A 9,383-nucleotide genomic window follows, 5' to 3' on the forward strand; every position below is an offset into this window, starting at 1 on the left:
TGTTCTCCGCTAAAATGTACAAAATCTGAACCAAAGCAGGCGTCATTATGAATTAAATTCTGCTTTTTTTCCCCCTTCAGTGTTCATTGTGTCATCAGACAGAGAGAGACATAAAAAATAACAACAAAAGTCATTTTCTGCAGAAATGCAGCATGAATGCTAAAAGACTGGACATTTGCTGAAGGCATTACAAAATAAGCCTAAACTAAATAATCAAAGTTAAAACATGCAGAACTGATGCTCAGTCAGAACACAAGCTAAACCAGACGAAAACTGAAAAACGCAAAATGCATCAAACCACTACAGTGAGTAGAACAGTAGCTAAAAAGTGAAACAAGTGGAAAAGTAGCTGAAAGTTTAAAACAATGGCTAAAATAAGCTGAACTGTAGCTTGAAGCTAAACTCAGCAAATTTATAGACAAAAACTAATAATGGCAAAGCAGTAGGTCAAGATTAAATTAGCTTAACTGTAGCTGAATGCTAAATCTTGCTAAATTAGCTAAAATTGGTTGAACAATGGCTAAGTGCTAGAATTAAAAAAAAAAAAAGGTAGCTCCAAACTAAAAACACCAAAATGGTAAATCCAGCGAAAATGACCTGAACCGTATAGAAGCTTAACTTAGCGATATCCAAGTTAGAAGCTAAAAAAAGTAGCTAAAAGTTCAAACTAGCTAAAGAATACAAAAATAGCACTGAAGCAGGTTTCAAAGAGAACAATGTTCTGAAGCATTTGATGAGAACTCAGTGTTTCCATGTGGAATTTAATTTTACATGAATGAAAATTTTTGATAATAACTCATAGCACATTTTTATAATGTAGTTCAGGGTTTTGATATTTGAATGCTTAAAACAGCAGAGTATAGTTTGGTTGTAATAAACCTATGGAGGCCGTCGCAGTGGATCAGTGGTTAGAGCTGCTGCCTCACAGCAAGAACGTCACAAGTTCATGTTTTCATGAATTAAATAACCAAGATATTTTCTCAAAGTCCGTAAGATGTGAGATTAAGTATTTAACATGTTGGACGTAGGTGTTAGAAGAACAGTTTATCGGAGGAGAGAAGGTATTTAAAAAAAAAAGATCTCTCACACCATGTCTTAGACAGGGCACGGTTTGAGGCATCAAAATAATCTACCACAGCAAAGCAACATAAAAAGACATATTACATATGAGACCGGTGAAGACATTGAATTTTAAGGGAAGGTCGTAGTGTAGTCCAGAGCCCCCCTCAGCCATTGTCCAGATAAGAGTTGAGGTTCTGTCACATGTCCACGGCCTTGGGGAAGGGAGGGGTGAGAGGAGACAGACAGAGCGTCTTTGTTTTCATAACATGCCAGGAGGAAGTGAGATACTTCCAAAGCCTGATCCACAGTTTGGGTCAGGCAGAACTCGTAATTTGCAGTTCTGCCTTTTACAGTCTCGCTAGTACATTCTCTGATGGTGACTCCAAACAGCCGAATTGATTATTTACGCCGAAAGTCGAGTTTACAGCTTCTCCAAGATTATTCCTTCCAACTGTTCATGGGTGCTGCCAGAAAGTTCACAGTCCTGATATCAGCCTGCTTCAGCTTTGATGCAACTCCACATAGTTCAGTCTGAGTGCTGCCAAGCTTCAACAAACACATTCCACACAAATTTGTAGACAATCCAGATTTCACCAACCCAAACAGCAGAATCCAGTTGTCATCAATTCCAATTTTGTTTCCATCGAGGTAGAGGATCCTCCATTCTCCCTGACTTCCTGTCGGGAGAAGTTGATCAATTTCGTTGAGAGACCAGCTGATTAACTCCATCGAATTAGGAAGGTATGCAGACAAAAAAAGAGGATCTATAAAGGTTTCACAAGACAAGAGAGCAAAGCAGGGAAGCGGGGGGACAGAGCAGAGGAGGACGTGTCTGCCTTCACCGAGAGCACAGAGAAAAATATTACCTGTAGTCTAAGCTGGACGACATAATCCAAGTTCCTGAAGTTATCCATGGATGTAGTTGCAGTTGATCCCAAAGAAGTTGTGTTTTTTCCCAGTGACTCCATGAGCCCTCAGGTTGACAGGAGTCTGGCTGATGGAGCTGTTGAACTTTTTACGAGCCTCTGACTTACTGAATGAATGCTGAAGCTCCAGGAGGCTGGGAGCCGTTCCCGACTGGTGTATTCCCGGCAGGATGGGGGGCCTCGGCAGGATGCTGGAGTTGGATTGCAGAAGCTCTCTGCCTTCTGGCTTTCCTTCCTCCTTTATAACTGACCCCAAGAACAACTGTTCATGTGATCCAGACCTTGTGTGATCCTTATGTACTGCTGTCTGAAAACCGCTGAGAGGAATTCCTACTTTGAGGTTTCCATTTTTGCTTGTTGGTAGATTCTTTTCATGTGATTCAGTGTTTGTTCGTCGCTCCGTGTTGGAGATTTGGGCAGCAGCAACATCTCGGCTGCTCTGCGGCTCAGATTGTTGCATTAGAGCTTCGTCAAACTGAACTTTGCTCCACTGTCTTCGTCCTTGTTTGGGTTTAGAAGGAACAAACACAGGATAGGACATTTCTCTCTGTGGAGAGTAAAAGTTGCTTTAACTTCATTATAGTTGTTATTTACAAAATGTAGGAAGCGTGGTATACCAGTGGTGCAGAGTGTGAATTAATTCTAGAGAAGTTACTGATTTTTTCCCTGAAGTCATCGATCTTCAAAGGGTTTGCTGGTCCAGATCCTTAAAACAAAAACAGATTCACAGTAATGATAGTCAACCTCAAAAACAAAAATGTTAAACGTGTTAATATTTTGTCAAAGTTACTTCTTAACATCTTGTCTTCTCACCTGTGTAGTGCGCTTGGTAAGAGGTGACCCACAACGTCCTCTCCAGGTTTTTCAGCATGTTGCTCGTGCGCTCCGATAACGTCACATCCCAGTGACGGAGCTTCGGCTTGGGAAAAACAGTGGTTGTTGGAGCTGGGTAGAAACCTGGACTTTCTCCATTTAATGTTTTCTCCTGCTGGTGATTGAAGGGAAGTCAAGTCAAGTCTTAATAACGGAGATTGTGAAGTTTTGTTCTGTAAATTTAAACTGCTCACATCAGAGAAGCCATTTTCTCTGGTTCGTGTCACGGCCTTCTTCCTGGTGTTCCCTGGAGCTCCCAAGATCTCGTGTCTGTATGGACCACCTGTGAGCGAGAAGATGTCAAATGTGCAACCAAAAACATTCACGATAAAACCAAAGTGATGTTGTTTTCAAACAGGAAGTCGGTGCTGCGTTGCGCACGTAGGGATAAACCCACTAGCGACAGCCTTAAAGGGCTACGCCTATACTCATAGAATCTGGGGTTACAGTACGTAACCAACATTTTCAAACAGGAAGTCGGTTCCAGCAGTCCTTCCTTCTATTTTGTCTTTGAATGGTGCTCCTATTGAGTTTGTTGATTCTTATAAATACTTGAGAATCTTTGTCGATTTGCATCACTCTTTAAAGCCTCATGTCGAAAACTTGGTAAAGAAACTGAAAGTTAAATTGGGTTTCTTTTTTAGAAATAGATCCTGTCTAATTGAATGCTAGGAAACACCTTGTAACTACTATGTTCCTTCCCTCCATTGACTACTATTGAAATGTCCAAAGGCTAGCTAGAGGCTATGTTGCAAAGGAAAGAAAAATGTTTTGGAAGAAAGGGATTTTAATGTCTTTCAAAGGAAAAATACTTGTAAATGAAGTAAAAAAAAAAATTGATAAAAGTTCTGAAAACTTGTGTTTTATGTATGATGGAAAATTATTACAAATATCATTTAAAGAGATGGATAATGACCAAAATATATACAAAAATCTCCTGGAGGTTGGAAATACGGATATAAAACATCAAAATAGACAACCAAACTGAGCTGAAATATTAGATATCTGTAAGATGTGTGGCTGTAGACACACGACAATCATGGATCTGCATGCTTTGTGCTGTTTTTTTAATTTATGTTCTCTATTTGTGCATGAAAAAACACCTTGCACCTCTTTAGAAACACATCATCAAACATCCTACCGATAGCTTTGCTGAGCAGAGCGACATCAGGAGCTCTGGATGGGACACGGTGGTTTGGAAAAGGTTGGCCAGCAGCTCGGACTCCTCTCTCCGGGTCGTCTGGGGAGCAGAATGATGGAAACATTGCAAACCGAGAGATGTGGGATGAATAGGGATGCTCCTTTACAGCTGGAATCTTTGTCATTCTCTCCCTGGAAAATAAAAAGCTCTTTAAATTAAGTTAAAGGAGACTACAGAAAAGACGTGCAGAAAACAAAATCAAAACAAAAACCATTTCATGGTTTTACAGAAAATGTACTCACACTACATTGACATCAGTTGGTTTTGGTATGCTGGAAATGAAAAAAATATATTACAAAATAAAGCAGTTCAGTGGATTTAGCAACAAATATAATTATAATAAATTACAGCTGGTCATTGAGTCGAACGTTGCTTTTCTTTCTGCCAGTGCTCTTATAACACTGCTCGCTGGTGATGTGTCTATGAAAATGAAACAACAGAGCATTAAATTACAACTACTGATGATTCTGTAACTTTCCTTTTAGTACAGCTCATCTCTGAACTTACTCTGGTATGGACCCTCCATACCCCCAGTCTCCATGTAAATCATTTGAGGGGCTGTGAGGTGCTGAAGACTGTAGCTCCATGGCAGCTGGACAGAGTCCATGTATGAAGACAAACATGGAGAGAACATTGCAAAATAATTAAGCCAAATTTAAAGAAAACAACAAAAAGAACAAGTGTGCCTAGTTGATTTAACTGCATTAGCTGTTAATGATTACAAAGTACAGCACAACAATGATGCAGTAGTCGTGTTACTTACCTTCAAAGAAGTAAAATACAGATAATTATTTAATGTTTTTTCTTTGAAAGTTGTTGTTTCAGAAGAAATGATCTTGAGCGAAAGAGACTTCCTTCACTTTGTGAGCACAGTCCTGGGACACTAAGGATGATGGTGCTACACCCAACAAAAGGCAAACTAACGTGGGTGACACTCAATCCGACCCACATCACAGGGAGTGTTAGCAGAGCTGTGTTTGGAGGCTCAAACTGTCCATCCCAACTATTCCCCCCCTTGTAAAAGCGGTACAAAGTTTTAATTTGTGAAGTGCATGCAGAAATCAAGCTGTGTGAATATTTTGCAGCTTTCATAGCAGCAGGCAATCACTGCTCAGCATCTCCCACTCATCAAGTGTGGTTCTGACATTGTTACATGATCACACAACTAACCGTGAGCTGGAATGAAAACGAGCTGTGTCTGATCAGCAGGCACCGACACCGGACACATCCTGTGTGCAGCTGGGGTTTGGTTACAGGCGCCATATTGAATTACCCCCACTCCCGTAGAAATACAGAGAGGGGGAGACCACTTCAGTGCATCACTGAATGGTTTACTAAAAAAAACAGTGAAAGAAATCAGTCTCAGTGCGGAAGTTAATCCACTCTTGACGATCATTTTGTTTTTATGTATTTATTATGTTTGTATTGTTTTCTGTTTAGAGCGACAGAGACTAACTTACAATCCACTGGCTGAAACAACCATTAATTACACAATGACTTCATCAACTCGCCTCTGAAGCCAAAGAAATACAGACATCCTGCCACTGTGCAAGCCAAAGATTTAAACAAAAATCTTGTGTTAGCTGTTGTGTCAGGGATGACTAATTTTACCTGAACGTTTATAAATCTCGCTGAATTACAGCTGTTTTTTTGTGTTGGCTCATTCCTGTCAAGTTAAACTGAATCCTAAAGTTCATTATTTGTAGATGTACATACAATTATTATTTTATAAAAGCTTCATTAAGCAACATCCAGGGTCTCATTCTCCCACTGGATCATGACTGTTGGCAACAAACTACTTTAATGGGGGAGGGTCAAAGTTCATGCTCAGTAATCCAGGTAAGAAATCCAACAACATTAAGTCAGGTCCTCTGGACGTTTCTGTTTGTTGAAACGTTTCGTTTTTCATCCAAAAGACTTCATCAGTCTGAGGAGCCACAACAAACTCAGTCTTATAAATAGCACCATCACATAGTGGACTAACCAGTTTGCTGGTGATAAGATGGTTTGGTCAAAGGTTATGGATGATTTTATTACTATGGCTGAGAACATTCTTCTCCTCTGCACTGAGAACAAAAAGACTAAAACAAGCTGAAACTGTCTCCCAAGACACGTTATCTTATCTCTGCCCATGAACCACATGTTTGTGTAAACAGAGGGCGCTGTGTAAGAAGACTGCAGCAGGCTTCAAGGACACACTCTGAGCTGAGAGGAGTATAACAGCAGGCAGATAACGTGGCTCATGGCCTTTTTCTGTGACTGGTTTTCATACATCTATGTATGTGATATATTTAATTAATGTCTCTTGAAAGCTGACTTTGCAAGCATAAAATACCAGTAAAAAATCTTCTCCTACCATTGAGTGTGGTTGTTTTGGGTAAACAACGTTAGTGAGAGATTTTCTTCAACACTTAATTAATCATTTTAAACTTGTTTGACTAATCTTTGGAATTCTATGAAACATATTTTCAAATGCCGTAATTGTTTTTCTATCAAAGTCGAACAGTAAAACTTCGATGAAATACCTGGTGTACTTTTTTTCTGATTGTGATGTAGTAGTTCGATCATCTTCTATTGTGCAAAACCAACGTTAAATCAGACTGTGATTGGCATCAACTAATTAATGTGAATTTGTGACACAAATGAAAACTTAAAGAAAGAATCAGTTTGAAAGAACACATTTTCAGGTCTCTCTTGTAAATGAGTCCTCGAGGCTCAATGGGATTTACCTGTATAAATAAAGGTTGATTGATTTTCAGAACAGAAGGGTCAACTTGTTTATTTTTTTTTTTAATCATTAATGACCTGAAAATATAATAAAAGATACACATAATAAATGCAGCTCTGTTCTCTCAGGACATGACACGGACTGCTTTACAAGCAGCAAGGCGTCCCTTGTTTGTTCACTCACTAATCCCATATTCTGCATCCTGCTTTTTAATTGGGGTTCTCAAGAGACCTCATCCAAAGTCTCAGCAATGTGCCCGAGTCTTTTCGAGCAGTTTATGCTAAGTCCACTAACCAATTACTCTGCTGTGCCCCAGCAGAGTAGCTGCTCGACGGATTACAACTCATGCTGCTGCATTACTGATGAACCTCCGCCTGCTGTGATTTGTTTAATGCTATGGTACAGATGTAGCATGGTGGTGAACATGCAACCATTCTCTACTTTTGAATACCTTATGACAATTTAATTCAACTTATTGTGAAAAGGAATATTTCGTCATATTATAAACATTATTGTATTTTTCGGACGGCACACTTAAATCCTTTAATTTTCTTAACAATCAACAGTAAACCTTACAGTCTGGTGCGCCTAGGCCTGTCGCAATAAACAATAAATCAATTAATTGTGTAATAAAAGAAAATTATTTACCTCATTTGCATTTATCGGCTTTATCGTTTCTTCGTGTCGCTCTCTTTCTACTGAAAACACTGGATGACAAAAAGGCTCAACTTTGGTGCTCTTCACTGACCCCTCACTTTCTCTTTAAAATCTGTTTTAACCATCCAAAATTGTATTTTTGAATCGTTAAAAGCACCCAAGCTGAGAAGCTAAGCTACGAGCTAAGCTAACAGGCCAACCATGAGAAAAAAAACCTCCATCTTATCAAAGCTCCAAAATTCACAGTTGAAACCTGTGCCTTCATGTAAAAATGTTGTTATTTTTTGCAAAAAGAAGCTGAGAACTTGTTGACTGATTTTTTATATTAAAAACTTTGTGTGAAAAATACTATGCCAACTTTTTGATGCCTCAAATCATGCCCCGTCTAGGACACGAAGTGAGAGATCTTTTTTTTTATATACCGTCTCTCCTCATGTTTTCTTTCCTTTTCTCATCTAAGCAAAATATTATTCTGAATAAGAATAAGAGAGCCGCGCTTTCTATAGTTGCAGCTTCGTGCACTCCGCCCATCTTTCGGATGACTGTATGTACATATTCTCGTTGTATCTCGGAGCAATGCCAATAAAGTTTATTCTGATTCTGATTCTAAAGAGCTCAAATCACACCAAGCGTCCGGCATTTTGAGAACCGAAGGGAGACAGCCCATGTCACGTCAAGGAGCCTCCCTCCCATTTTTCTCGAAGAGACACGCTGCTCGCTACCTCACTATCCATCCTTTGGTTTAAACAGTCTTATACTGTCATCCGGTGGGCAAAAAAAGGTACTACACTTAAAACAAATTAACCAACCGTTCTTCTTAAATTTGACAATAATTATTAATTATTGTCAAATTTGAAACACTATTATAGTTAATCGCAATAATTTCTCAGACAATTAATCGGGCAGTAAAATTTGTTATCGTGACAGGCCTAGGCGCATCTTATGTATTAATTCTGGTTGTGCTGACCTCAAACCGATTTTATGTGGTACACGACGTTTAAAAATATATCAAAATGTTTTAGTTTTGCTTAATGCTCCTTTTAATCCGGTGCGTCTGAAAACAGACACATTCATTAATATTGCGCCTTATCTGGTGCATCTTACAGTCTGAAAAATATGGTAGTTATTGAGCAAAAAATATTTAGCTTTAAAATCAATTTGTGTATAAGAAAATTTCCACCCCAGCTTGATATTTGATTAAAGGCCTTGCATTCCTTGACAGAAAGCCTGTCAGCCACCTTTCAGAGATGAATTCAGTTATCTGGGAGAGACCCAGAAGAGCTGCTCTGGATGCCTCAGAAATGTCCAACTGGAAGGAGACCCAGGACACGCCCATCTCCTGGCTGTCCTGGGACTGCCAATCCTCCTGGAAGAGGTGGCTGTGGGATGAGTCTGAGCCAGCTGCCCCTGCAACTCTACTCCAGAACAAGCGGAAGAAAATGAAAAGATAATTTAACGTGATAACAACTGTTCACACTTGTCCATGTCCATCCTTTCGATGCGTGTAATTTCCCTGAGAGTTCATGGAAACACTTTTGATATTTCTTTCATGTGAGTGAAAGCAAGTCGAACCTGTGAACTTGCACTGTAAAGCTCCTACACCAAATGTTTTTCTGTTGTTTTATTAATATTAATTTTATGCTAAAAAACCTCTTTCTCCTTGGATATGTGTGGGAGTTAGCATAGCTCCAAGGTAACGCAGAAGGTTTTGTCTTGACAAAATATTATAAATCAAATCCACAGCAGCGATGTTCTGCTAACTGCATCAAAACATTTTCTTTTGTGCGTTTTTCACATTTCTGCTTCTTCTATTCAGCCACATTCTGCAGCTGAAGCCAAGTGCCCTTGGAGATAAGGAAAGAAAGAAAAGCTGCTTTTAAACCTTCAGCATCTATCTATCTATCTATCTATCTATCTATCTATCTATCTATCTATC

This window comes from Nematolebias whitei, chromosome 5, assembly GCF_014905685.2.
Source record: "Nematolebias whitei isolate Nwh7 chromosome 5, NemWhi1, whole genome shotgun sequence".
NCBI classification, from domain to species: domain Eukaryota; kingdom Metazoa; phylum Chordata; class Actinopteri; order Cyprinodontiformes; family Rivulidae; genus Nematolebias; species Nematolebias whitei.